The 27,067-nt window shown below is 41.3% G+C and overlaps 1 protein-coding gene across 5 annotated transcripts in view; it reads left to right on the forward strand.

The window, feature by feature from the left end:
* The window catches only part of CORO2A (coronin 2A), a 373,363-nt gene that overhangs the window by 114,703 nt on the left and 231,593 nt on the right, over positions 1-27,067 (forward strand). Inside the window, exon 1 of one of the 5 annotated variants that reach the window (XM_053702695.1) lies at positions 21,905-22,012. The exons of the other annotated variants lie outside the window; for them this stretch is intronic. The gene's annotated coding sequence lies outside the window, so the exon portion shown is untranslated. Of the gene's footprint in view, positions 1-21,904; positions 22,013-27,067 lie in introns of those variants that run through there. 5 annotated transcript variants of the gene reach the window in all.

A 27,067-nucleotide genomic window follows, 5' to 3' on the forward strand; every position in this document is an offset into this window, starting at 1 on the left:
AGGGAAAATTTCTCAACAAGCAGAACCTGATATTGTAACTTTTAAATTTAAATTACAACATCTCCACGCACTACTTAAGGAGGTATTATCTACTCTGGATGATTGTGACAATTTGGTCATTCCAGAGAAATTAGGTAAGATGGACAAGTTCCTAGAGGTTCCGGTGCCCCCCGATGTTTTTCCTATACCCAAGCGGGTGGCGGACATAGTAAATAAGGAGTGGGAAAGGCCCGGCATACCTTTTGTCCTCCCCCTATATTTAAGAAATTATTTCCTATAGTCGACCCCAGAAAGGACTTATAGCATACAGTCCCCAAGGTCGAGGGGGGCGGTTTCTACTCTAAACAAACGCACTTCTATTCCTATAGAAGATAGTTGTGCTTTCAAGATCCTATGGATTAAAGGTTAGAGGGTTTGCTTAAAAAGATGTTTGTTCAGCAAGGTTACCTTCTACAACCAATTTCATGCATTGTTCCTGTCACTACAGCTGCGTGTTTCTGGTTCGAAGAACTAGAAAAGTCGCTCAATAAAGAATCTTCGTACGAGGAGGTTTTGGACAGAGTTCAAGCTCTTAAATTGGCTAACTCTTTTATTTTAGATGCCGCTTTGCAATTAGCTAGATTAGCGGCGAATAATTCAGGGTTTGCTATCGTGGCGCGCAGAGCGCTTTTGCTTAACATCCCTTTCAAGGGTAAAACACTGTTTGGCCCTGACTTGAAAGAGATTATTTCAGACATCACTGGGGGAAAGGGCCACGCCCTTCCTCTGGATAGGTCTTTTAAGGCTAAAAATAAGCCAAATTTTCGTCCCTTTCGCAGAAACGGACTAGCCTCAAATTCTACACCCTCTAAGCAAGAGGGTAATACTTCTCAAACCAAGCCAGCCTGGAGGCCGATGCAAGGCTGGAACAAGGGTAAGCAGGCCAAGTCACCTGCCACTGCTACCAAAACAGCATGAAGTGTTGGCCCCCGATCTGGGAAGGATCTGGTGGGGGGCAGACTTTCTCTCTTTGCTCAGGCTGGGGCAAGAGATGTTCAGGATCCTTGGGCGCTAGAAATAGTTTCTCAAGGTTATCTCCTGGAATTCAGGGAACTACCCCCAAGGGGAAGGTTCCACGGGTCTCAATTATCTTCGAACAGGCATTCTTACACTGTGTAGAAGACCTGTTAAGCATGGGAGTGATTCATCCTGTTCCATTAGGAGAACAAGGGATGGGTTTTTACTCCAAACTGTTCATAATTCCCAAAAAAGAGGGAACATTCAGACCTATTTTAGATCTCAAGATTCTAAACAAGTTTCTAAGGGTTTCATCGTTCAAAATGGAAACCATTCGAACGATCCTTCCTACCATCCAGGAAGGTCAATTCATGACCACGGTGGACTTAAAGGATGCGTACCTACGTATTCCTATCCACAAGGAACATTTTCGGTTCCTAAGGTTCGCCTTTCTGAACAAGCATTACCAGTTTGTGGCACTTCCATTCGGATTAGCCACTGCTCCAAGGATTTTCACAAGGGTACTAGGGTCCCTTCTAGCGGTGCTAAGACCAAGGGGCATTGCAGTAGTACCTTACTTGGACGACATCCTGATTCAAGTGTCGTCTCTGTCAAAAGCAAGGGCTCATACGGACATTGTCCTAGCCTTTCTCAGATCTCACAGGTGGAAAGTGAACATAGAAAAAAGTTCTCTGTCCCCGTCAACAAGAGTTCCCTTCTTGGGAACAATAATAGTTTCCTTAGAAATGAAGGTTTTTCGGACAGAGGCCAGAAAATCAAAACTTCTAAGCTCTTGTCAGGTACTTCATTCTGTTCTTCTTCCTTCCATAGCGCAGTGCATGGAAGTAATAGGTTTGATGGTTGCGGCAATGGACATAGTTCCTTTTGCACGAATTCATCTAAGACCATTACACCTGTGCATGCTCAGACAGTGGAATGGGGATTATACAGACTTGTCTCCGACGATACAAGTAGATCAAATAACCAGAGATTCACTCCGTTGGTGGCTGACCCTGGACAACCTGTCACAGGGAATGAGCTTCTGCAGACCAGAGTAGGTCATTGTCACGACCGACGCCAGTCTGGTGGGCTGGGGCGCGGTCTGGGAACCCCTGAAAGCTCAGGGTCTATGGTTTCGGGAAGACTCTCTTCTCCCGATAAACATAATGGAACTGAGAGCGATATTCAATGCTCTCAAGGCTTGGCCTCGACTAGCAAAGGCCAAATTCATAAGGTTTCAATCGGACATCATGACGACTGTTACATATATCAACCATCAGGGGGTAACAAGGAGTTCCCTGGCGATGGAGGAGCATCCGGGGGAGTGGGAACTCCATCTGGAAATCTTTGCTCAAATAACTCAATTATGGGGCATTCCAGACATGGTTCTGATGGCCTCTCGTCAGAACTTCATGGTCCCTTGTTACGGGTCCAAATCCAGGGATCCCAAGGCGACTCTATTGGATACAATAGTAGCACCTTGGATCTTCAACCTAGCTTATGTATTCCCACCGTTTCCTCTCATTCCCAGGCTGGTAGCCAGGATCAATCTGGAGAGGGCTTCGGTGATCTTGATAGTTCCTGTGTGGCCACGCAGGACTTGGTATGCAGACCTGGTGAATGTGTCATCGGCTCCACCATGGAAGCTACCTTTGAGACAGGACCTTCTTATTCAGGGTCCATTCGAACATCCGAATCTGGTTTTCCTCCAACTGACTGCTTGGAGTTTGAACGCTTGATTTTATCAAAGCGTGGGTTTTCAGATTCTGTAATAGATACTCTTATTCAGGCTAGAAAGCCTGTAACTAGAAAAATTTACCATAATATATGGAAAAAATATATCTGTTGGTGTGAATCTAAAGGATTCCCATGGAACAAGATGAAAATTCCTAAGATTCTTTCCTTTCTACAAGAAGGTTTGGAGAAAGGATTTTCTGCGAGTTCTCTGAAGGGACAGATCTCTGCTTTATCTGTTTTACTTCACAAAAGGCTGGCAGCTGTGCCAGACGTTTAAGCATTTGTTCAGGCTCTGGTTAGAATCAAGACTGTTTACAGACCTTTGACTCTTCCCTGGAGTCTTAATCTAGTTCTTTCAGTTCTTCAAGGGGTTCCGTTTGAACCCTTACATTCCGTAGATATTAAGTTATTATCTTGGAAAGTTTTGTTTTAGGTTGCAATTTCTTCCGCTAGAAGAGTTTCTGAGTTATCTGCTCTGCAGTGTTCTCCGCCCTATCTGGTCCATGCAGATAAGGTGGTTTTACGTACTGAGCCTGGTTTTCTTCCGAAGGTTGTTTCCAATAAAAATATTAACCAGGAGATAGTTGTACCTTCTTTGTGTCCGAATCCAGTTTCATAGAAGGAACGTTTGTTACACAATTTGGACGTTGTCCGTGCTCTAAAATTCTATTTAGAGGCTACTGAAGATTTTAGACAAACATCTTCTTTGTTTGTTGTTTATTCTGGTTAAAGGAGAGGTAAAAAAGCAACTTCTACCTCTCTTTCCTTTTGGTTTAAAAGCATCATCAGATTGGCTTTTGAGACTGCCGGACGGCAGCCTCCTGAAAGTATCACAGCTCACTCCACTAGGGCTGTGGCTTCCACATGGGCCTTCAAGAATGAGGTTCCTGTTGACCAAATTTTTTAAATTATATACTTTTGCTTCTTCGGAGGCTATTTTTGGGAGAAAGGTTTTGCAAGCCGTGGTGCCTTCCGTTTGGGTGACCTGATTTGCTCCCTCCCTTCATCCGTGTCCTAAAGCTTTGGTATTGGTTCCCACAAGTAAGGATGACGCCGTGGACCGGACACACCTATGTTGGAGAAAACAGAATTTATGCTTACCTGATAAATTACTTTCTCCAACGGTGTGTCCGGTCCACGGCCCGCCCTGGTTTTTTAATCAGGTCTGATGAATTATTTTCTCTAACTACAGTCACCACGTTACCATATGGTTTCTCCTATATATATTTCCTCCTGTCCGTCGGTCGAATGACTGGGGTAGGCGGAGCCTAGGAGGGACTATATGGCCAGCTTTGCTGGGCTCTTTGCCATTTCCTGTTGGGGAGGAGAATATCCCACAAGTAAGGATGACGCCGTGGACCGGACACACCGTTGGAGAAAGTAATTTATCAGGTAAGCATAAATTCTGTTTTTGGCGCACTTCCTTCAGACTTAGCAGCAGCAAACAGTAACTCGGTGGCTCCTAGACTGTGTAGCTAGTCTGAAGGGTTGGAAACTTGATTCGCAGTACCCTGTGGCGAGGTGCAGAGGGTATTTTTATCTATCTTTTGACTACATGTTGATATAAGTACTTCTAAACCTTTTTTTCTGCCTTTGCTTCTGGGGCAGTAATTTTTGGATTAACCAACGATATTAAGTTAAATTTGGGTAACGTTTTTTGTGCATTTTGGAAAAATTGTTCACTTTTTCTTTTCTTAAAGGCACAGTACAAGTTTTTTCTAATGTTTATTTTATGCTATAAATAAGTGTTTAAACGACTTTTGTGGAATTACTAGTCTGACATTGAAGTTTCTCATTGTTCTATGTGTTTAGAAGCTATTGTGCAACCCCCTCTAACATTGTGTAACTTTTGTACTGAAAGGGCTTTACAATGTAAAAAGCATATTTTAAATAAAGTAAGTGTGCCTAAGGATGATTCTCAGTCTGAAGAGAATCAGGATATGCCATCCAATTCTCCCCAAGTGTCACAACCTTTAACGCCCACACAAGCGATGCCTAGTACTTCTAGTGCGTCTAATGCCTTTACTCTGCAGGAGATGGCTGCAGTTATGTCAACTACCCTTACAGAGGTATTGTCTAAATTACCAGTGTTGCAGGGTATACGCAGTCAAGTATTAATGTAAATACTGAATCCCCTGATGCTTTATTAGCCATTTCCGATGTTCCCTCACAGTGCTCTGAGTTGGAGATCAGGGAATTACTGTCTGAGGGTGAAATTTCTGATTCAGGGAATGTTTTGCCTCAGACAGATTCGGATGCTATGTCATTTAAATTTTAAGCTTGAACACCTCCGCCTGTTGCTTAGGGAGGTTTTAGCGACTCTGGATGATTGTGATCCTATTGTGATCCCTCCAGAGAAATTGTGTAAAATGGATAAATATTTGGAAGTTCCTACTTACACCGATGTTTTTCCGGTTCTTAAGAGAATTTCGGAAATTATTAGTAAGGAATGGGATAGACCAGGTATACCGTTTTCTCCCTCTCCTAATTTTAAGAAAATGTTTCCTATATCAGATACCATTCAGGACTCATGGAAAACGGTCCCTAAGGTAGAGGGAGCTATATCTTCCCTAGCTAAGCATACTACTATACCCATTGAGGATAGTTGTGCTTTCAAGGACCCTATGGATAAATAATTAGAGGGTCTACTCTTGAAATTATTTGTTAATCAGGGATTTCTTTTAGAACCTACGGCTTGCATTGTTCCAGTAACTACTGCAGCAGCTTTTTGGTTTGAGGCTCTAGAAGAGTCTCTCTTTAGGTTGAGACTCCATTAGATGACATTCTAGATAGAATTAAGGCTCTTAAGCTAGCTAATTCTTTTATTACTGATGCCGCTTTTCAAATTGCTAAATTAGCGGCAAAAAATGCAGGATTTGCTATTTTAGCACGTAGAGCATTGTGGCTCAAATCTTGGTCTGCTGATGTGTCATCAAAACATAAGCTTTTAGCTATTCCCTTTAAAGGTAAGACCCTTTTTGGGCCAGAATTGAAGGAGATCATTTCTGATATTACAGGAGGTAAGGGCCATACCCTACCTCAGGATAGGTCGGTTAAAATGAGGGGTAAACAGAATAATTTTCATTCCTTTCGGAACTTTAAAGGAGGACCCCCCGCTTCTTCTTCTTCCACAAAGCAGGAAGGGAATTTTTCCCAATCTAAGTCAGTCTGGAGACCCAATCAGAACTGGAATAAGGGTAAACAATCCAAAAAAAACACTGCTGGTCCTAAGGCAGCATGAAGGGGTGGCCCCCGATCCCGGACTGGATCTAGTAGGGGGCAGACTTTCTTTCTTTGCTCAGGCTTGGGCAAGAGATGTTCAGGATTCCTGGGCACTAGAAATAGTGACCCACGGTTATCAATTGGAATTCAAGGATTTTCTCCCAAGAGGGAGATTTCATCTTTCAAAATTATCTGCAAACCAGATAAAGAGAGGCGTTCTTACACTGTGTAAAATTCCTTTTTACTATGGAAGTAATCTGTCCTGTTCCAAATTTGGAACAGGGACAGGGGTTTTACTCAAACCTATTTGTGGTCCACAAAAAAGAGGGAACGTTCAGACCCATTTTGGACCTCAAGTGTCTAAACAAATTTCTAAGAGTTCCATCATTCAAGATGGAGACAATTTGAACGATTTTGCCAATGATCCAGGAGGGTCAATATATAACTACCGTGGATTTGAAGGATGCTTACCTTCATATTCCAATCCACAAAGATCATCATCGGTTTCTAAGGTTTGCCTTCTTGGACAAACATTATCAGTTTGTGGCTCTTCCTTTCGGGTTGGCCACAGCACCCAGAATCTTCACAAAGGTTCTAGGGTCTCTTTTGGCGGTTCTCAAACCGCAAGGGATAGTGTTGGCGCCTTATCTGGACGATATTCTGATTCAGGCGTCAACATATCATCTGACAAAATCTCACACGGACACAGTGTTGTCTTTTCTGAGAACTCATGGCTGGAAGGTGAACATAGAAAAGAGTTCACTTGTTCCACAGACAAGGGTTTCTTTCTTGGGAACTCTGATAGACTCGGTAGCCATGAAAGTATTTCTGACGGAGGTCAGAAAATCAAAGATTTTGAATACTTGCTGAGCACTTTAGTCCATTCCTCGGCCATCAGTGGCTCAGTGTATGGAGGTAATCGGATTAATGGTAGCGGCAATGGACATCGTTCCGTTTGCTCGCTTTCATCTCAGACCACTGCAACTGTGCATGCTCGGTCAGTGGAATGGGGATTATGCGGATTTATCTCCAAAGATAATTCTGGATCAAGAGACCAGAAACTCTCTTCTTTGGTGGTTGTCGCCGGATCATCTGTCTCAGGGGACTTGTTTCCGCAGACCCTCGTGGGTGATAGTGACAACAGATGCCAGCCTTCTGGGCAGGGGTGCAGTTTGGAATTCCCTGAAGGCTCAGGGTGTTTGGGCTCAAGTGGAGTCTCTACTTCCAATCAATATTTTGGAACTGAGGGCAATATTCAATGCGCTTCAGGCGTGGCCTCAGTTGGCTTCGGCCAAATTCATCAGATTCCAGTCGGACAACATAACAACTGTGGCAAATGTCAATCATCAGGGGGGGAACAAGGAGTTCCTTAGCGATGATAGAAGTATCCAAGATAATCAGTTGGGCAGTGGCCCACTCTTGTCATCTGTCAGCGATCTACATCCCAGGGGTAGAGAACTGGGAAGCAGATTTTCTAAGTCGACAGACTTTTCACCCGGGGGAGTGGGAACTTCACCCAGAGGTATTTGCCTCATTGATTCTCAGATGAGGCAAGGGATCCTCAGGCCGAACTGATAGATGCCTTGGCAGTACCTTAGTTGTTCAGCCTAGCTTATGTGTTTCCGCCGTTTCCTCTCCTCCCATGCGTGATTGCTCGAATCAAACAGGAGAGAGCTTCAGTGATCCTGATAGTGCCTGCGTGGCCACGCAGGACTTGGTATGCAGATCTAGTGGACATGTCCTCTCTGCCACCGTGGAATCTTCAGTTGAGACAGGACCTTCTCATTCAAGGTCCTTTCCAACATCCAAATCTAATTTCTCTGCAACTGACTGCGTGGAGATTGAACGCTTGATTTTATCGAAGCGAGGATTCTCTGATTCAGTTATCAATACTTTGATACAGGCTAGAAAGCCTGTCACTAGAAAAATCCATCATAAGATATGGCGTAAATATCTTTATTAGTGTGAATCCAAGGGTTACTCATGGAGTAAAGTTAGGATTCCTAGGATTTTGTCTTTTCTCCAAGAAGGATTGGAGGAAGGGTTATCAGCAAGTTCCTTAAAGGGACAAATTTCAGCTTTGTCAATACTGTTTCACAAACATTTGGCAAATGTATCAGATGTTCAGTCTTTTTGTCAGGCTCTATCTAGAATTAAGCCTGTATTTAGACGCATTACTCCTCCCTGGAGTTTGAATTTAGTTCTTCGAGTTCTGCAAGGGGTTCTGTTTGAACCTATGCATTCCATAGACATTAAACTATTATCTTTGAAAGTTCTGTTTTTGGTTGCTGTTTCTTCTGCTCAAAGAGTTTCTGAGCTTTCAGCATTACAGTGTGATTCGCCTTATCTCATATTTCATTCTGATAAGGTGGTTTTACGTACCAAACCTGGGTTCCTTACTAAGGTTGTTTCGAATAAGAATATTAATCAGGAAATTGTTGTTCCTTCCTTGTGTCCTAATCCTTTTTCTAAGAATAAGCGTCTGTTACATAACTTGGACGTGGTCCGTGCCTTAAAGTTTTACTTACAGGCTACTGAGGATTTCCGTCAATCATCTTCATTATTCATTGTTTATTCTGGAAAGCGTAGGGGTCAGAAAGCTACGGCTACCTCTCTTTCTTTTTGGCTGAGAAGTATCATCCGCCTGGCATATGAGACTGCTGGACAGCAGCCTCCTGAAAGAATTACGGCTCATTCTACTAGGGCTGTGGCTTCCACATGGGCTTTTAAAAACGATGCATCTGTTGAACAGATTTGTAAGGCTGCGACTTGGTCGTCCCTTCACACTTTTTCCAAATTTTACAAATTTGATACTTTTGCTTCTTCTGAGGCTATCTTTGGGAGAACGGTTCTTCAAGCAGTGGTGCCTTCCGTTTATGTTCCTGTCTTGTCCCTCCCTTTCATCCGTGTCCTATTGCTTTGGTATTGGTTTCCCACAAGTAAGGATGAAATCCGTGGACTAAAAAACTAAATTTATGCTTACCTGATAAATTACTTTCTTTTACGATATGACGAGTCCACGGCGCACCCTGTTCTTCTTAAGACAGTTTTTCTTTATATTTTTTTGTAAACTTCAGTCACCTCTGCACTTTTTTAGCCTTTCATTTTCTCTTCCTATACCTTCGGCCGAATGACTGAGGGTGGAGGGGAAGGGAGGGGCTATATATACAGCTCTGCTGTAGTGCTCTTTGCCACTTCCTGTTAGCAGGAGGTTAATATCCCACAAGTAAGGATGAAATCCGTGGACTCGTCATATCGTAAAAGAAAGTAATTTATCAGGTAAGCATAAATGTAGTTTTTTTACTGTCCTTATGTGGGCGGAGCCGCATAGAGAGGGGCAGAGTCATGGGTGGATTGTGGGGCATGTTTTGAAGGCAGATGGGCATGTCCAGGCAGTCCATTGGCAGGGATAATATAGTGCCTTAAAACCGGGATAATCTATGGATGACGAGGCAGCAGGCCAGTTCTCTCAACCTGTTGCAAAATCTGTTTTATGAGAGGCACAGACCTGTAGACCATCTTAACATGTTTACATATCGGTACAGTGGCATATCTCTGTCCACTAATCAAACATGTTGTTTTTATGAGCCAGTGAGCATGCTTTGAGGATTCTATAACGTCCTAGCAGCTAAAGGCATTCCTTAAAGAAACACTTTTCTGGATTTGGGCCACATTGGATCATGGTACTTGGAGTTTCAGGGAGATTGCACTCCATTTGCTGGCATCAGGGAGTCGCTATTACAATCAGGGAGACTCCCTGAACTTCAGGGAGAGTTGGGATGTCTGTTAACATATTCAATTGCTGATCTTGTAGATCTATCATTGATCATGATTTTTTTTTTCAGCATCCTTTAAGGCCTGGGGATGCAGCCTGTTTGGCACTCTTTGAGTTAACCAGTACAGATAGCTGGATATGGAGAGGAGCCATTAGAGTCAGTGAAAATAATCTATATGCATCCATAACATGATCTTTTCAGTCTCGTCTGGCCTATTTTCATACCTCAAGGGAGTGTAGAAACTGAATTTTTCCAGAGTACATGCCGTCTACAACCTTTTTAATGCAGAATGGAAACTTGCTGGGCCTTTTAAGTATATTTTGTGCCTAAGATTTATATTTTAATCTGCTTTTCACATTTTTTAATATGCCTTAGTGTATACTGCTTGGCATTTAAGTAGGATTTGTCAACGAAACACTTATTGTTAAATGCTTCCGTCTGCAGTTTGTTTTATTGTTTATTCTATTCATATGAAATTGAACAACATTAAAGCAAACATACAATGCGCTGAAACTTCCATTTGTTTCACCTGCCCAGTGCATTGTTTCATCAGACTGCTTTATTGAATTAGTGAAATATAATATGGTGTATAATTGTCTTTTTTAGCAACAGATCATTGTCAAGAAGGTATTATCATCAAATTAATCTGTAAATATTAGCTTTTACTTGCAGGTGCAACCTGAGGTCTTGTTGTCAAATACAGTGGTGCATGTTGATTTAGAACTAAATAAACTTTATTGTGTAGATTTAGAATGATATTCATTTACCTAGGTAAAGATCAGCATATACTTATGGGCTATTTGTACTTTTCATCTTACACGTAAGATCATTTTACGTACAAAGTTAAAGGGACATGAAACAATTTGAGTCTGATAAAATATTAAATTATGTGTAGTAAAAAAAAAACCTTTGGAATATTCTTTCATTATTAATTTTGCTTAAATTTGTTGTAAAATATATTTCTTTTGTATAATTTGTGTGTGCCCAAGGTTCTTTTGGAAGCTGAAAAGCATATTCTGTAACCTAGGTTTCCTTTAATATGCTTCAAATTGCTGACCTTAAAGTAAAAGTAAATCCTAGCGTTTTACAAACGCTAGGACTGATTTTTGAAACAAATAAAGGGGACTTTCATTCATGAAGTATAAGATACTTCATGTAGAAAGCTCCTTTATTTGTTTTAACTGATCGCCGTTCTTAGCTGCTACAGCAGCCCACGGCTAAAAAATTTTTTTGCTAAGAGGTGACGTTTTCACCTCTTAGCCAATAGCCTTGCGGTAAATCAGGCTTGGTGCCCATGGGAGCTGGATTTACCGCACGTCTATTGGCTAAGAGGTGACGTTTTCAAAAAATGTTTTATGCCGTGTGCTGCTGTAGCATCTAAGAACGGCCATCAGTTAAAACAAATAAAGGAGCTTTCTACATATTGAGGCAGAATTATCAAGTGTCTTTCGGACCTGATCCGAAAGTGCGGATCAGGTCCGACAGACATCGCTGAATGCGGAGAGCAATACGCTCTCCGTATTCAGCATTGCACCAGCAGCTCACAAGAGTTGCTGGTGCAACGCCGCCCCCTGCAGATTCGCGGCCAATCGGCCGCCAGCAGGGAGGTGTCAATCAACCCGATCGTACTCGATCGGGTTGAATTGTGGCGATTCCTGTCCACCTCATCAGAGCAGGCGGACAGGGTTATGGAGCAGCGGTCTTTAGAACGCTACTCCATAACTTGTGTTTCTGGCAAATCTGAAGACTCGCCAGAAACACAGGCCCTCAAGCTCTGTCCTGAGCTTGATAAATGGTCCTCAAAGTATCTTATACTTCATGAATGAAAGTCCCCTTTATTTGTTTCAAAAGTCAATCCTAGCATTTGTACAACGCTAGGATTTACTTTCACTTTAATACGGATATCACCGATAAACAATGGAACATAATAGTCCTCTCCACTAAAAAATCCTCTATATCAATATCTGCATTAGAAACAAATTTTAAATTACTAATGAGACCAGCATGACTCCAGTCCGTCTATCATTCAACTTCTGGGAAGTACTGTAGAGATTGTGGAGAAGCAGGAACTCTGAGTCATATTTGGTGGGACTGCAGAGTGCTCAAGCTATTGTGGAACCAGGTAATTGCCCAGAGGGAATCTGCTTTGGGCTGCTTTATTGATTTATTCCTTCTAATATTTTTTTTCTAAATTACCACCCTCAATAAAATGTAAATATATACCGACCCTGTTCAGGATCATTCTTAATATTGCCAAACGACTAGTCCCACAATGCTGGAAACAAACAAAATACCCTTCTTAACTTGAATGACACCAAATAGTAACAAACCCTTCAGCTGGTGAAATCACATGATATAAAATTGGGTAAATTTAGACTTCTTTATGAATATGGAATTCTACTGGAATATTCTCCTTTAATGTGATGTGTTTGATTATGGATTTTTAAGAGGCAGAACTACTGCAATAGAGATTAGAGTAGTTGTTCCACCCTCCAAAGCTGCAGTCCTGTCATTCTCCCCTACAACTTCATTAGCAGCTGTTTCTCACCCAGATTGTAATTCTAAAAGCATTGGGGTTATGGTGTGGACGAATCCTTACTTGCAAGACTGTAGTAAGTAGCGCAGCAATAAGTTGCAATAAGTGTTTGCTGGGTGTGTGTTTACACATGCTGTAAAATAGGAGTTGTATGAAGCAACATTATTGTATGTGTGTCTCTGAGTGGCAAAACTATACTAGACATGTAGCAATGGGGTTAGGAGCTCCCTGATCTATATAACCGGTACTGCTATCAGGTGTTAGAGCTACTGTTACTGACTGCTTGTGTGTCCTTGTTTCCTGTTGCTGTGTCCCCTGCAGAGCTGATGTTCCTTCCTCTCTTTGCTCTGGTAGCAGCTCCCTCCCCCTAGCAGCTCTAAGCTGAGATATTACAGCTACAGCCTAAGCCTTGCACAGACTCTAAAACGAGAGGTTTTCAGCAGGCTGAGCAGTAAAGAGAACAGCATGTTGGTAAACTTTATGCTGTGCCTGTGTACTTCATGTGGGTCATGCTACAGACCTTTCACAGACTTAGTTATCAGGGAGTTAGACCTCTGGATCCTCCCTGCTTTGTCTGGCTCATTCTACCATAATAAAGTACATTTTTAGAAACATTTTTAGGAACATACTTTATTTTTTATTAAACTTTAAGCTGCTATGAAAAGTTTTATATGCTTACATATGGCTATGAATATTATTGTGCATGCTTATATGAAATATGTATATAAATAAAATCTCCATGGAGGTGTAAAAATGGCAGCATCATAAAAAAAACTGTCCCAAAAATGTTTTTTTTTTTTTTTTGTTTTTTTTTTTAAAAAGGTACATTATATCATTATTATTATTATTATTATTATTATTATTATTAATATATAGATGTCACTGTATCACTATATAGAAAAAAACATAATTTAGAAAACTCAAAATTTAAAAAAAAAAAAAAAATATATATATATATATATATATATATATATATCATACTTGTATGATTAATAGCAGACCTACTCAACAGAGGGCCCTAGTGCAATTTTTTTAGGTGCTCTGAAAAAGTTACTCAGTAGTAAGCAAAAACAATAATATACATGTAGCTCTGTATACAGATTTTGAGTAGATAGATCTGCATTCTGCACTAATAAAAGGCTCCCTTGTATTAGAATCGTACACATTCTGCCCACTCCTATATATAATCTGGCTATTATGCCCCCTCCAGCTCTTGGGCCCTGGTGCCGCTGCACCTGCTGCACCAAAAGTAGTTCCGTCCATGTGCCTGCTACTAGGTTTTCTTTTAACATCTCCATATTCTCCAGGACTACTATCATTCTGCATTTCTATTATTTTGATTCTATTAATCCACCACCAAGATATTTGTCTTAATCATCAAGTGTAAATACCACTAATCCTGAGAATTTGCTTTAAAAAATATAATGTATGTTTACCTACATTGTGATAACTCTACCTTTTTAATATACTATGCCACTTCTCTGGCTCTTCATGAAGCCAAAATATGCCTTGTACATCCTTCTTTTTTTTTTTTTTAAATTGTTTATTTTTTAACAGGCAGGGTACAGAAAACAAACGAAGGAGCAAAGTGGGTGGGGGGGGGGGGAAAGAAATAAAGCAACATTCTAGTAATAACAATTTCAAATTATATCCTGTAGGAGGCTGTATGTAAGCTTTCTTTCCGCCCATAATATTTACTCATATAATATTAGTTTGTACAATCTGCCTGTTGTATATTTTTACATCAAACAAAATATCTTACAAATACATACATACACTTGTTTCATCACAAGCGACAGGGAGAAAAAAACGGGGAAAGTGGGGAGTGAAGTAAGGAAAAACTCCCATTCTCTCCCTTCAATCCTGGCCTCTCCATCTCTCCAGGGTCTACCAGATCCTGAGGAACACTAAATCTGACTTTTTTAATGGAAATATAATAATATATTGTTCCTCTTTTGTCAGGGCTCTAATGAAAATAGACCATTTCCCAAAAAAGTAAATGAATTTGCAATTCTGTATTTATCTCTGTACCTTTCTCTTCAATAATACATTGTTTTTTTAGTAAATTCTATTACTTCTGAAATTTTTGGCTCCTGCTTTTCTTTCCACTTATGAAAAATTAAACTTCTTGCAGATGATATAGCTTGTATAAATGTAACCTCTCCTGGGTTTTTACTATAGGGAAGTAATCTGCCTGGAAATCTGATTTGTTCATTGCATTTTTAGCCCAGTATTCAAGTTTAAGCCAAATCTGTTTTATCTTGGGGCATTCCCAGAGCATATGTAATAAATCTGCCCCCTGTAACTGACATTTTGGGCATTTATAAAAAAAATGTACATTATGCCATTTATAGCCCATTTTAGGTGTATAGTATGTCATAAGTAGAAGCTTCAAATGTGACTCTCTCTCCAGGATGCTGAAAGCGTGACATCATACATTTTCATAATAGAGCTCCCAATAAGATTACCATCTACATCTTCAACTGGGCTTCGCCATTTATAAGAAATGCTATCTAGGTTGCTTTTACTGCCGAAATCAATTTGTACCATGGGGACATAGAAAAAAAAATAATCTTTTTTTTTACCATTATAATCATGAATCCAATATATCCCAACTCCAATCCCACCCATATAAAGATAACATTTCAGAGATATGTCTAACCTGTAGGTAGGCGAAAAAATCTTTGTTTTCCAGGAAAAAATCCTCTTTCAGATCAGAAAATGTTTTGACAACCTTAGTCGACGCATCTATAAATTGAGTTAATTTTGTAAGACCTATCAGTGCCCATCTATTAAATATTATAGAGTGAATTCCTGTTGGAAATTCCAGGTTACCCCTAATTTATTGATGTTTAGAGATGTTATAGTTAATGCCTAATAAAGTGCATATCTTACGCCAAGCTGTCAATGCATTATATATAGATTTTACATTTTTAATTGTTTTGGGGAGGGATTTGGGATTACAGTGAGCAATTGAAATAGGTGAATAGGGATAAATTAAATTTTCTTCTAATTCAAAATGTGAGAAATAATTGGAATTTCCCATCCAACCAACTACAATTTTCCCATTAGAATCAGATTATATTTCTTTAGGTCTGGTAAGGCCAACCCCCGTATTTTTAGGGAGATAACGTTTTTTCAATGCTATCCTAGGCTTCTTATCCTGCCAAATAAAGTGTGACAGATCTGAATTTAAAAGTTTGTATGTGCTATTTCTTGAAGCACACAGGTATGTTCTGCAGTATATAAAGAATTTTTAGAAGAGATATCATTTTGAAGAGTGCTATTCACCCTGACAAAGATAGAGGGAGATACATTTCTGATTTTGTTGTATCGACCTTGTATCCTGAAAATGAGGTAAATGGTTCAATACTTTATAAGAGCTGTGGTATATACTAAAAGATCATCTGCATAGAGGCCAACTTTTAACTTTTTTTTCCTATCTTGATACCATCAATTTGTTGTCATAGTGTAATTGCAAGAGATTCTATAGCTACAATGAATAACAGAGGGGAGAGTGGGCAGCTTTGTTGTGTACCTTTATCTAATGTGATGCTCTGATATAATTGACCATTTATTATTAATGAAGTTAATCTGTACATCTTCTTATTTTATTTGTTGATATATATTTTTCCATCTTAATGGGAGTAGAGTCCACTTCTTCATTTATTACTTGTGGGAATTAAGAACCCGGCCACCAGGAGGTGGCAAAGACACCCCAAAGGCTTAAATACCTCCCCCCACTCTCCTCATCCCCCCAATCATTCTTTGCCTTTCATCACAGGAGGTTGGCAGAGAAGTGTCTGAAGATTCGGAGTAGTCTCTTATAGAGGGTAGTACTCTTTGAAATGGGACTGGAGTTTTAAGTAGTCCTGTCAGGGTCTCCGTGAGAGCATGGGTGAATGTTAGAGTCCGGAGATGCAGGGAGAGTCTTTCTGCGAACCCATCCCGACTCAGTTTAACAGCTCCATTAGCAATCAGCATTGACGAGTTTCGCTGCCTGCTTTTCTTCTCTCAAGTCCATGTCAGGAGCGATGCTACTGTCACACTTGAAGGGCCGTGTTCCTGTTCCACGGCGTTGATTCTGGTAAGATTGTTTAATTTATATATATTTGTTAACGCAAGAAGACAGGGTCACAGTGTGGCTCCTTTAACTATATATATATATATATATATATATATATATATATATATATATATATATACAGTAAACGGGTGGCAAGGGTGCCTTCTTGCCTCAGGATAAAAAGGCTCAACCTAAGGGGTCCACTTTTTGTCCCTTTCGTGCAGACAAGTCTCAGGGCCAGCAGCCTGCCGCAAAGTCTGAGCAACCCAAGGGATCTTGGAAGCCAACTAACTCTTGGAACAAGTCCAAGCAGAACAAGTAGCCCGCTGAGGCAGGAAGGGGGCGGCCTCCGATCCGTCCTCGGATCAGGTAGGGGGCAGACTATCTCTTTTTGTAGAGGCCTGGAGAAGAGACGTTATAGACCCTTGGGTTCTGGAGGTTGTAGCCCAGGGTTACAGGATAGGTTTCAAGTCATATCTGCCCAGAGGCAGATTCCTCCTGTCAAACATATCTTCAAGACCAGAAAAGAGAGGCACCTTCCTGGGGTGTGTGAGGGATCTCTCAGGGTAATTGTCCCAGTCCCTCCGGCAGAAAGAGGTCTGGGGTATTATTTAAACCTTTTCGTAGTCCCAAAGAAGGAGGGCACGTTAAGTCAAATTCTGGACCTAAAGGCCCTAAACAAGTTTTTGTAAGTTCCATCGTTCAAGATAGACTATCAGGTCAATTTTGCCCCTGGTTCAAGAGGGGCAATTCATGCTGACTATAGACCTGAAGGACACTTACCTTCACATTCCAATCCACAAGGATCACTTCAGGTTTCTAAGATTCGCTTTCCTGGACCATCACTTCCAGTTTGTGGCCCTATCGTTTTGGTCTGGTGACTGCCCCAAGGGTCTTTACAAAAGTTCTGGTAGCTCTTCTCGCAGTAGCGAGAGCCAGAGGGATTGCAGTGTCACCTTAACTGGATGATATTCTGGTCCAGGCTCCATCCTACAGTCTTGCGGAGGATCACTCGAGAGCTCTTCTCCTTCTCCTTCGGTCCCACGGGTGGAAGATAAACAAAGGAAATTTTTCATTGGTCCCCAGCAACAGGGTGGAATTCCTGGGTACGATATTAGATTCTTCAGCCATGAGTATATGCTTAACAGATCAGAGACGTTGCAAGCTTGTGTCCAACTGTCTAGCTCTTCAGACATCCTCCAGGACATCTGTGGCAAGGTGTATGGAGGTGATCGGGCTCATGTTATCCAGCATAGATGTCATTCCATTCGCCAGGTTCCATCTCAGACCTCTTCAGTTGTGCATCTTGAGACAATGCAACGGCGATCATTCAGATCTGTCCCAACAGATCTCTCTGGACAGACCGGTGAGGGAGTCCCTATAGACCGACCGGGGCAGTTGTCACAGGGGACATCCTTTTTGAGACCATCCTGGGAGATTGTGACCACGGATGCAAGTCTCTCAGGATGGGGAGCTGTTTGCGGTGCCAGAAAGTCACAGGGCAGATGGACTTGAGAGGAGTCGAGTCTACCTATAAGCAGATGGGGAACCTCATGGCGTCAAGACTCAATTGCAAGCTACCCAGATACGGATCGCAATCCTGGGATCCTCAGGCCGAACTGATAGATGCCTTGACGGTACCCTGGGACTTCAACCTAATTTAGATATTTCCACCGTTGCCTCTTCTGCCTCGTGTAGTGGCCTGCATTAAGTAGGAGCAAGCTTCGGCTATTCTGATTGCTCCGTTGTGGCCGAGGAGGATGTGGTTTGCGGATCTGGTGGGGATGTTGTCATCTCCGCCGTTGAGGTTACTTTGTCGCAGGGATCTGCTGGTTCAAATTCCTTTTCTACATCATAATCTCGATTCTCTGAGGCTGACTGCGTGGAGATTGAACGGTTAGTCTTAGCCAAGAGAGGATTTTCAGAAAAAGTGATTGACACACTCGTTCAGGCCAGGAAGCCGGTCACTCGATGCATCTACCACAAGGTGTGGAGGACCTACTTGTCCTGGTGTGAGGAACGAGGGTATCCAGGATTTTGGCTTTTCTCCAGCATGGTCTGGATAAAAGTCTTGCCGCCAGTTTCCTAAGGGGATAGATCTCGGCTTTATCTGTACTGTTGAATAAAAAGCTTGCAGAGCATCCTGACATTCAGTCCTTTGTTCAGGCTCTGGTTAGAATCAGGCCTGTGTTCAGGAATCTGGCTCCTCCTTGGAGCTTAAACTCTTAAGGTTTTGCAGGGGCTCCGTTTGAGCCTATGCATGCTCTTGACATTAAGGTTCTTTCATGGAAAGTCCTGTTATTACTGGCTAATGCATCGGCCCGCAGAGTTTCTGAGTTGGCGGCTCTGCAATGTGAGCCGCCCTACTTATTTTTTCATGCTGATGAGGCTGTTCTTCGCACTGGATTGGGATTCCTTCCCAAGGTGGTGAGTCTTAACATCAATGAGGAAATAGTTCCTTCTTTGTGTCCTAACCCTTCTTCTTCAAAGGAGAGGTTACTTCATAATCTGGACGTGGTTCGGTCTTTTAAGTTTTATCTTCAGGCCATGAAGGAGTTCAGACAGACCTCATCCTTATTTGTCGTGTTCTCAGGGAAGCGCAGGGGGCAAAGGGCCTCTGCCACTTCTCAATCTTTTTAGTTGAGGAGTATGATCCGTCTGGCATATGATACAGCAGGACACAAGCCTCCTCAGAGGATTGCGACTCACTCGACTAGAGATGTCGCCTCTACTTGGGCCTTTAAGAATGAGGCTTCTATGGAGCAGATATGTAAGGCGGCCACTTGGTCTTCCTTCCTTACTTTTGCAAAATGATATAAATTTGATGTTTTTGCTTCGGCGGAAGCAGCTTTTGGGAGAAAGGTTCTGCAGGCTGTGGTGCCCTCAGTTTAGGGTCCGCCTCCTTTTGCCCTCCCATTTTTGTTCATTCAGTGTCCTCTAGAGCTTGGGTATTTGTTCCCACAAGTAATGAATGAAGCAGTGGACTCTCCTACCATTAAGATGGAAAACATAAATTATGCTTACCTGATAATTTTATTTCCATCTGTGGGAGGAGAGTCCACTGCCCCCGCCCGTTTCTCCGGTGGGCGGACCTAAATTTAATTTAATTTTTCTGGCACCATTTATACCCTGATATTTCTCTTACTGTTCTTTGTTCCCTTGGCAGAATGACTGGGGGATGAGGCGAGTGGGGGAGGTATTTAAACCTTTGGCTGTGTTGTCTTTGGCCAGGTTCTTAATTCCCACAAGTAATGAATGAAGCAGTGGACTCTCCTCCCACAGATGGAAATGAAATTATCAGGTAAGCATAATTTGTTTTTTCTTCATATAAGTTAAAACCTCAAAGTATTACACTAAAAAATAAATGCTCCAAATTAACTAAACCCAGGAACTTACTAACAGTAATTGCTTGCAGCAGTGTACAAATTCCTTTACAGCTATCCCTAATTAGCTGCAATTAAACAGAGATAATATAAACCTACTCAACAGAGTTTTTAGTTGTCTTGTAAGTGATGATTTTAAAGTGACATTTTTAAATATTTTTTTTAAAACATTTATTTTTTATTGGGTGTTTTGCTATTCAGTACCTAATTGCTGATATAAACCATACATGATAAAACAAAATTCTAACCATGACTTTCATTTATTATAAGTTTTAATGACGAAAAAAGATAATCATAGTAACTAAATTATTCTAATCAATATGAATAAAGGGCAGGTTAGCTGTTATTTCTTTTTACTGTGCAGTAAATGTTCGTCAATGTGGAAAATAAATTATTCCAGTAAAAAAGCTAAATAGTTTGCAGATTGAGTAATGACATTTGTTTACTCTCATTACAAGTAATTGCTATTATGTTTCCAATTGCAAAACAACTGACATATCTTTTTTGATCAAAATAAGGTTACACACATCTGAGATGTTTCCATTGTAACATAAATTATACATTTGGTTATCAATCTTCTAGGCAGACAGGTATATAGTCCGCAACCATTTACCCTGTCCCAACTATGCTTTTCATCATTTTCTAAAGGTATAGTGTAGCTTTTAGACATCAGTTCTCTGTATTCCCTCTGTACAATATCAGGGCTTTTACATGATGATATAAATGTAAACCACAACAGCTAATTTCATATTCATAGCATCAGAAGCGTATTTTTGCCTAGGCAAACAAGGCACTTGCCTAGGGCAGCATATTTAGGTATAAAACCTAAATATGCCACTACATAGCATGCATATTTTCATTACAGTGTAGGGGTGGGGTATATACAAAAGTAAAGGTTAAAATCCCTCAAGAAAACAGTTACACAGAAGTAAATGGTTATAAGCAACGCTCATGAGGTACTCCTGTGTAAAGTATATTTATTTAAGGTCTGCTATAAGGTAAAGCTTTAATCTGGCAAAATTAGAAGGTATTTAATAACCTAAACATGTACATTAATTTTCTTTGCTTATATCTATAAAGGCATCTACCAAACCTTTTGTCTGTCAGTGCCTTTATACTAATATCCAGGACAGCCTGAGTGGGCATCTAAAACCATATGAGTTTGTGTGCTATGTTCCTATCCTTCAGCCTTTTGAAGGTAGATCATTTGGTAAATAGTTGTATAGGAATGGGCAATGATTTTATGTGTAGGAAATTACACCATTATATTCATGTCTTAAAGCAACACTCTAGCAAAAAGCATACAGAAAAATGATGGCTGAAGTCTACAGTTTTTTAAATAGCTTTGTTTATTTTGTTATTTTTATTTAAATGTATTTTTTTATATCATGCTAACCTTTCTGCTCTGGTTGGTTAGTACGGTCCATGGATACGGAGTGCACACAGCCTCGTTGGGGAACTTGCAGCTTTAAAACAGATAAAGGCAAAATGAAATATAAGCTGCTAAAAATTTTTTTTTATAGAATTTCTTTTTCTATGCATTGTCTAATTGCTTATGCATACTAATCTTCCATAAACAGATTTTGACGTCCCTTTAAGACTCCTTTATCTCTCTCAGTGCTGCAATTCATGTGGCAAAGATAGCATTTAGTTCAGTTGTTAACACAGCTGTGCTGCTGTGCCTGACTTATCTCATAATGTGATTTCACTGTAAAATTATGTAGACATCGCATTATTCACCTCCTGCTAATCTTGATGTATGGTTGTCCACTGATGTAATCTTTCTGCTTTCTGTTTAGTGCCATTGTAACTTTACCTCCCTAGAGAAAAGGGCGTGTTGGGTTTTATTAACCCCATTCTGTGCAAAGAGAGAATAATAACTTGGCTCATAACCAAAGTGAACCATAGCGTTGCTGGGTGCGTGTGAAAACTGCAGCCTTAAGAAGTGGAAAATTACTAATGGTTATTTTTTGTTTACATCTTTCTTACCTGGGGGAAAAAAAATCATTACATTACATTTATTCTGTTTCTCTTAATTTAGTCTTGAAATCTAAAGATTATGTGTTTGCCCTATGTATATATGTGCATGGCACTTTATAATGCAAAGATTGTGTGCACTAATTTGCTGAATGCATTTACTACTAAGTTCTAATGTAAACACTTGCTGGAAAAATGAAATCATAAGATCGTTGATGCGATCATGTGATTTTTAAGGTTGGATTGTATCATCCGGGACTGCCTATGATGCTAGGTACACCCCCCAGTCTGAGGGGGAGGCTTCAGGATTTCATATAAGGTAATGACGTCAAGGGGTAAAGTCTGCTTTCCCCCCCCCATATGTGCGTGCATAATAATATTGTCAATGTAAAGCTTTATATCTCTGGTCCTGCTTTCTGGTTTTCCATAAATTCAAAAAGTACTATTATTATTTATTATTGTTATTAATGATTAGTATGTTAGTTTGTTTTGTAGGTTTGTTTTAAAATCCTTATATGGTTGTATTCAAACTTTTTTTTTTTCTTTTTTTTCTAAATTTCTCCAAAAAAAGTACTGATCTAAATTACTTCAGTTTTCTCCAACATAGGTGTGTCCGGTCCACGGCGTCATCCTTACTTGTGGGATATTCTCTTCCCCAACAGGAAATGGCAAAGAGCCCAGCAAAGCTGGTCACATGATCCCTCCTAGGCTCCGCCTTCCCCAGTCATTCTCTTTGCCGTTGTACAGGCAACATCTCCACGGAGATGGCTTAGAGTTTTATGGTGTTTAAATGTAGTTTTTATTCTTCAATCAAGAGTTTGTTATTTTAAAATAGTGCTGGTATGTACTATTTACTCTGAAACAGGAAAGAGATGAAGATTTCTGTTTGTAAGAGGAAAATGATTTTAGCAACCGTTACTAAAATCGATGGCTGTTTCCACACAGGACTGTTGAGAGGAATTAACTTCAGTTGGGGGTAACAGTGAGCAGACTTTTGCTGCTTGAGGTATGACGCATTTCTAACAAGACTTGGTAATGCTGGAAGCTGTCATTTTCCCTATGGGATCCGGTAAGCCATTTTTATTAAATAAGAATAAAGGGCTTCACAAGGGCTTTAAAGACTGGTAGACATTTTTCTGGGCTAAAACGATTGATTTATAAGCATTTTTAATACTTCATAGTTTTGAGGAGTTATTTTATTCTTGGTAATTATGTAAAATAACCGGCAGGCACTGTATTGGACACCTTTTTCACTGGGGGCCTTCTCTAATCATAGGCAGAGCCTCATTTTCGCGCATCTATTGCGCAGTTGTTTTTGGGAAGCAAGACATGCAGATGCATGTGTGAGGAGCTCAGATACATAGAAAAAGCTTACTGAAGGCGTCATTTGGTATCGTATTCCCCTTTGGGCTTGGTTGGGTCTCAGCAAAGCAGATACCAGGGACTGTATAGGGGTTAAATATAAAAACGGCTCCGGTTCCGTTATTTTAAGAGTTAAAGCTTTCAAATTTGGTGTGCAATACTTTTAAGGCTTTAAGACACTGTGGTGAAATTTTGGTGAATTTTGAACAATTCCTTCATACTTTTTCGCATTTTCAGTAATAAAGTGTGTTCAGTTTAAAATTTAAAGTGACAGTAACGGTTTTATTTTAAAACGTTTTTTGTACTTTGTTATCAAGTTTATGCCTGTTTAACATGTCTGAACTATCAGATAGACTATGTTCTGTATGTGGGGAAGCCAAGGTTCCTTCTCATTTAAATAGATGTGATTTATGTGACACAAAATTTAGAGAAAATGATGCCCAAGATGATTCCTCAAGTGAGGGGAGTAAGCATGGTACTGCATCATCCCCTCCTTCGTCTACGCCAGTCTTGCCCACACAGGAGGCCCCTAGTACATCTAGTGCGCCAATACTCCTTACTATGCAACAATTAACGGCTGTAATGGATAATTCTATCAAAAACATTTTAGCCAAAATGCCCACTTATCAGCGAAAGCGCGACTGCTCTGTTTTAGAAAATACTGAAGAGCATGAGGACGCTGATGATATTGGTTCTGAAGTGCCCCTACACCAGTCTGAGGGGGCCAGGGAGGTTTTGTCTGAGGGAGAAATTTCAGATTCAGGGAAAATTTCTCAACAAGCTGAACCTGATGTGATTACATTCAAATTTAAATTGGAACATCTCCGCGCTCTGCTTAAGGAGGTGTTATCTACTCTGGATGATTGTGAGAATTTGGTCATTCCAAAGAAATTATGTAAGATGGACAAGTTCCTAGAGGTCCCGGGGCCCCCCGAAGCTTTTCCTATACCCAAGCGGGTGGCGGACATTGTAAACAAAGAATGGGAAAGGCCCGGCATACCTTTTGTCCCTCCCCCTATATTTAAGAAATTGTTTCCTATGGTCGACCCCAGAAAGGACTTATGACAGACAGTCCCCAAGGTCGAGGGGGCGGTTTCTACTCTAAACAAACGCACTACTATCCCTATAGAAGATAGTTGTGCTTTCAAAGATCCTATGGATAAAAAATTAGAGGGTTTGCTTAAAAAGATGTTTATTCAGCAAGGTTACCTTCTACAACCAATTTCATGCATGGTTCCTGTCACTACAGCAGCGTGTTTCTGGTTCGATGAACTAGAAAAGTCGCTCAATAAAGATTCTTCTTATGAGGAGATTATGGACAGAATTCATGCTCTCAAATTGGCTAACTCTTTTACTTTAGACGCCACTTTGCAATTGGCTAGATTAGCGGCGAAAAATTCAGGGTTTGCTATTGTGGCGCGCAGAGCGCTTTGGCTAAAATCTTGGTCAGCGGATGCGTCTTCCAAGAACAAATTGCTTAACATACCTTTCAAGGGGAAAACGCTGTTTGGCCCTGACTTGAAAGAGATTATTTCTGATATCACTGGGGGTAAGGGCCACGCCCTTCCTCAGGATAGGTCTTTCAAGGCTAAAAATAAACCAAATTTTCGTCCCTTTCGCAGAAACGGACCAGCCCCAAGTGCTACATCCTCTAAGCAAGAGGGTAATACTTCTCAAGCCAAGCCAGCCTGGAGGCCAATGCAAGGCTGGAACAAAGGTAAGCAGGCCAAGAAACCTGCCACTGCTACCAAGACAGCATGAGATGTTGGCCCCCGATCCGGGACCGGATCTGGTGGGGGACAGACTTTCTCTCTTCGCTCAGGCTTGGGCAAGAGATGTTCTGGATCCTTGGGCGCTAGAAATAGTCTCCCAAGGTTATCTTCTGGAATTCAAGGAGCTTCCCCCAAGGGGGAGGTTCCACAGGTCTCAATTGTCTTCAGACCACATAAAAAGACAGGCATTCTTACATTGTGTAGAAGACCTGTTAAAAATGGGAGTGATTCATCCTGTTCCATTAGGAGAACAAGGGATGGGATTCTACTCCAATCTGTTCATAGTTCCCAAAAAAGAGGGAACATTCAGACCAATCTTAGATCTCAAGATCCTAAACAAGTTTCTCAAGGTTCCATCGTTCAAAATGGAAACCATTCGGACAATTCTTCCTTCCATCCAGGAAGGTCAATTCATGACCACGGTGGATTTAAAGGATGCGTATCTACATATTCCTATCCACAAGGAACATCATCGGTTCCTAAGGTTCGCCTTTCTGGACAAGCATTACCAGTTTGTGGCACTTCCATTCGGATTAGCCACTGCTCCAAGAATTTTCACAAAGGTACTGGGGTCCCTTCTAGCGGTGCTACGACCAAGGGGCATTGCAGTAGTACCTTACTTGGACGACATACTGATTCAAGCGTCGTCCCTACCACAAGCAAAGGCTCATACGGACATTGTCCTGGCCTTTCTCAGATCTCACGGGTGGAAAGTGAACGTAGAAAAAAGTTCTCTATCTCCGTCAACAAGAGTTCCCTTCTTGGGAACAATAATAGACTCCTTAGAAATGAGGATTTTTCTGACAGAGGCCAGAAAATCAAAACTTCTAAGCTCTTGTCAAGTACTTCATTCTGTTCCTCTTCCTTCCATAGCGCAGTGCATGGAAGTAATAGGTTTGATGGTCGCGGCAATGGACATAGTTCCTTTTGCGCGAATTCATCTGAGACCATTACAACTGTGCATGCTCAGTCAGTGGAATGGGGATTATACAGACTTGTCTCCGACGATACAAGTAGATCAGAGGACCAGAGATTCACTCCGTTGGTGGCTGTCCCTGGACAACCTGTCACAGGGGATGAGCTTCCGCAGACCAGAGTGGGTCATTGTCACGACCGACGCCAGTCTGGTGGGCTGGGGCGCGGTCTGGGAACTCCTGAAAGCTCAGGGTCTTTGGTCTCGGGAAGAATCTCTTCTCCCGATAAATATTCTGGAACTGAGAGCGATATTCAATGCTCTCAAGGCTTGGCCTCAGCTAGCAAAGGCCAAATTCATACGGTTTCAATCAGACAACATGACGACTGTTGCGTATATCAACCATCAGGGGGGAACAAGGAGTTCCCTGGCGATGGAAGAAGTGACCAAAATCATTCAATGGGCGGAGACTCACTCCTGCCACTTGTCTGCAATCCACATCCCAGGAGTGGAAAATTGGGAAGCGGATTTTCTGAGTCGTCAGACATTTCATCCGGGGGAGTGGGAACTCCATCCGGAAATCTTTGCCCAAATTACTCAATTGTGGGGCATTCCAGACATGGATCTGATGGCCTCTCGTCAGAACTTCAAGGTTCCTTGCTACGGGTCCAGATCCAGGGATCCCAAGGCGACTCTAGTAGATGCACTAGTAGCACCTTGGACCTTCAACCTAGCTTATGTATTCCCACCGTTTCCTCTCATCCCCAGGCTGGTAGCCAGGATCAATCAGGAGAGGGCATCGGTGATCTTGATAGCTCCTGCGTGGCCACGCAGGACTTGGTATGCAGACCTGGTGAATATGTCATCGGCTCCACCATGGAAGCTACCTTTGAGACAGGACCTTCTTGTTCAAGGTCCGTTCGAACATCCGAATCTGGCCTCACTCCAACTGACTGCTTGGAGATTGAACGCTTGATTTTATCAAAGCGAGGGTTCTCAGATTCTGTCATTGATACTCTTGTTCAGGCCAGAAAGCCTGTAACTAGAAAAATCTACCATAAAATATGGAAAAAATATATCTGTTGGTGTGAATCTAAAGGATTCCCATGGAACAAGATAAAAATTCCTAAGATTCTATCCTTTCTTCAAGAAGGTTTGGAGAAAGGATTATCTGCAAGTTCTTTGAAGGGACAGATTTCTGCTTTATCTGTTTTACTTCACAAAAAGCTGGCGGCTGTGCCAGATGTTCAAGCTTTTGTTCAGGCTCTGGTTAGAATCAAGCCTGTCTACAAACCTTTGACTCCTCCTTGGAGTCTCAATTTAGTTC

Source organism: Bombina bombina, chromosome 2 (genome assembly GCF_027579735.1).
Source record: "Bombina bombina isolate aBomBom1 chromosome 2, aBomBom1.pri, whole genome shotgun sequence".
NCBI lineage: Eukaryota > Metazoa > Chordata > Amphibia > Anura > Bombinatoridae > Bombina > Bombina bombina.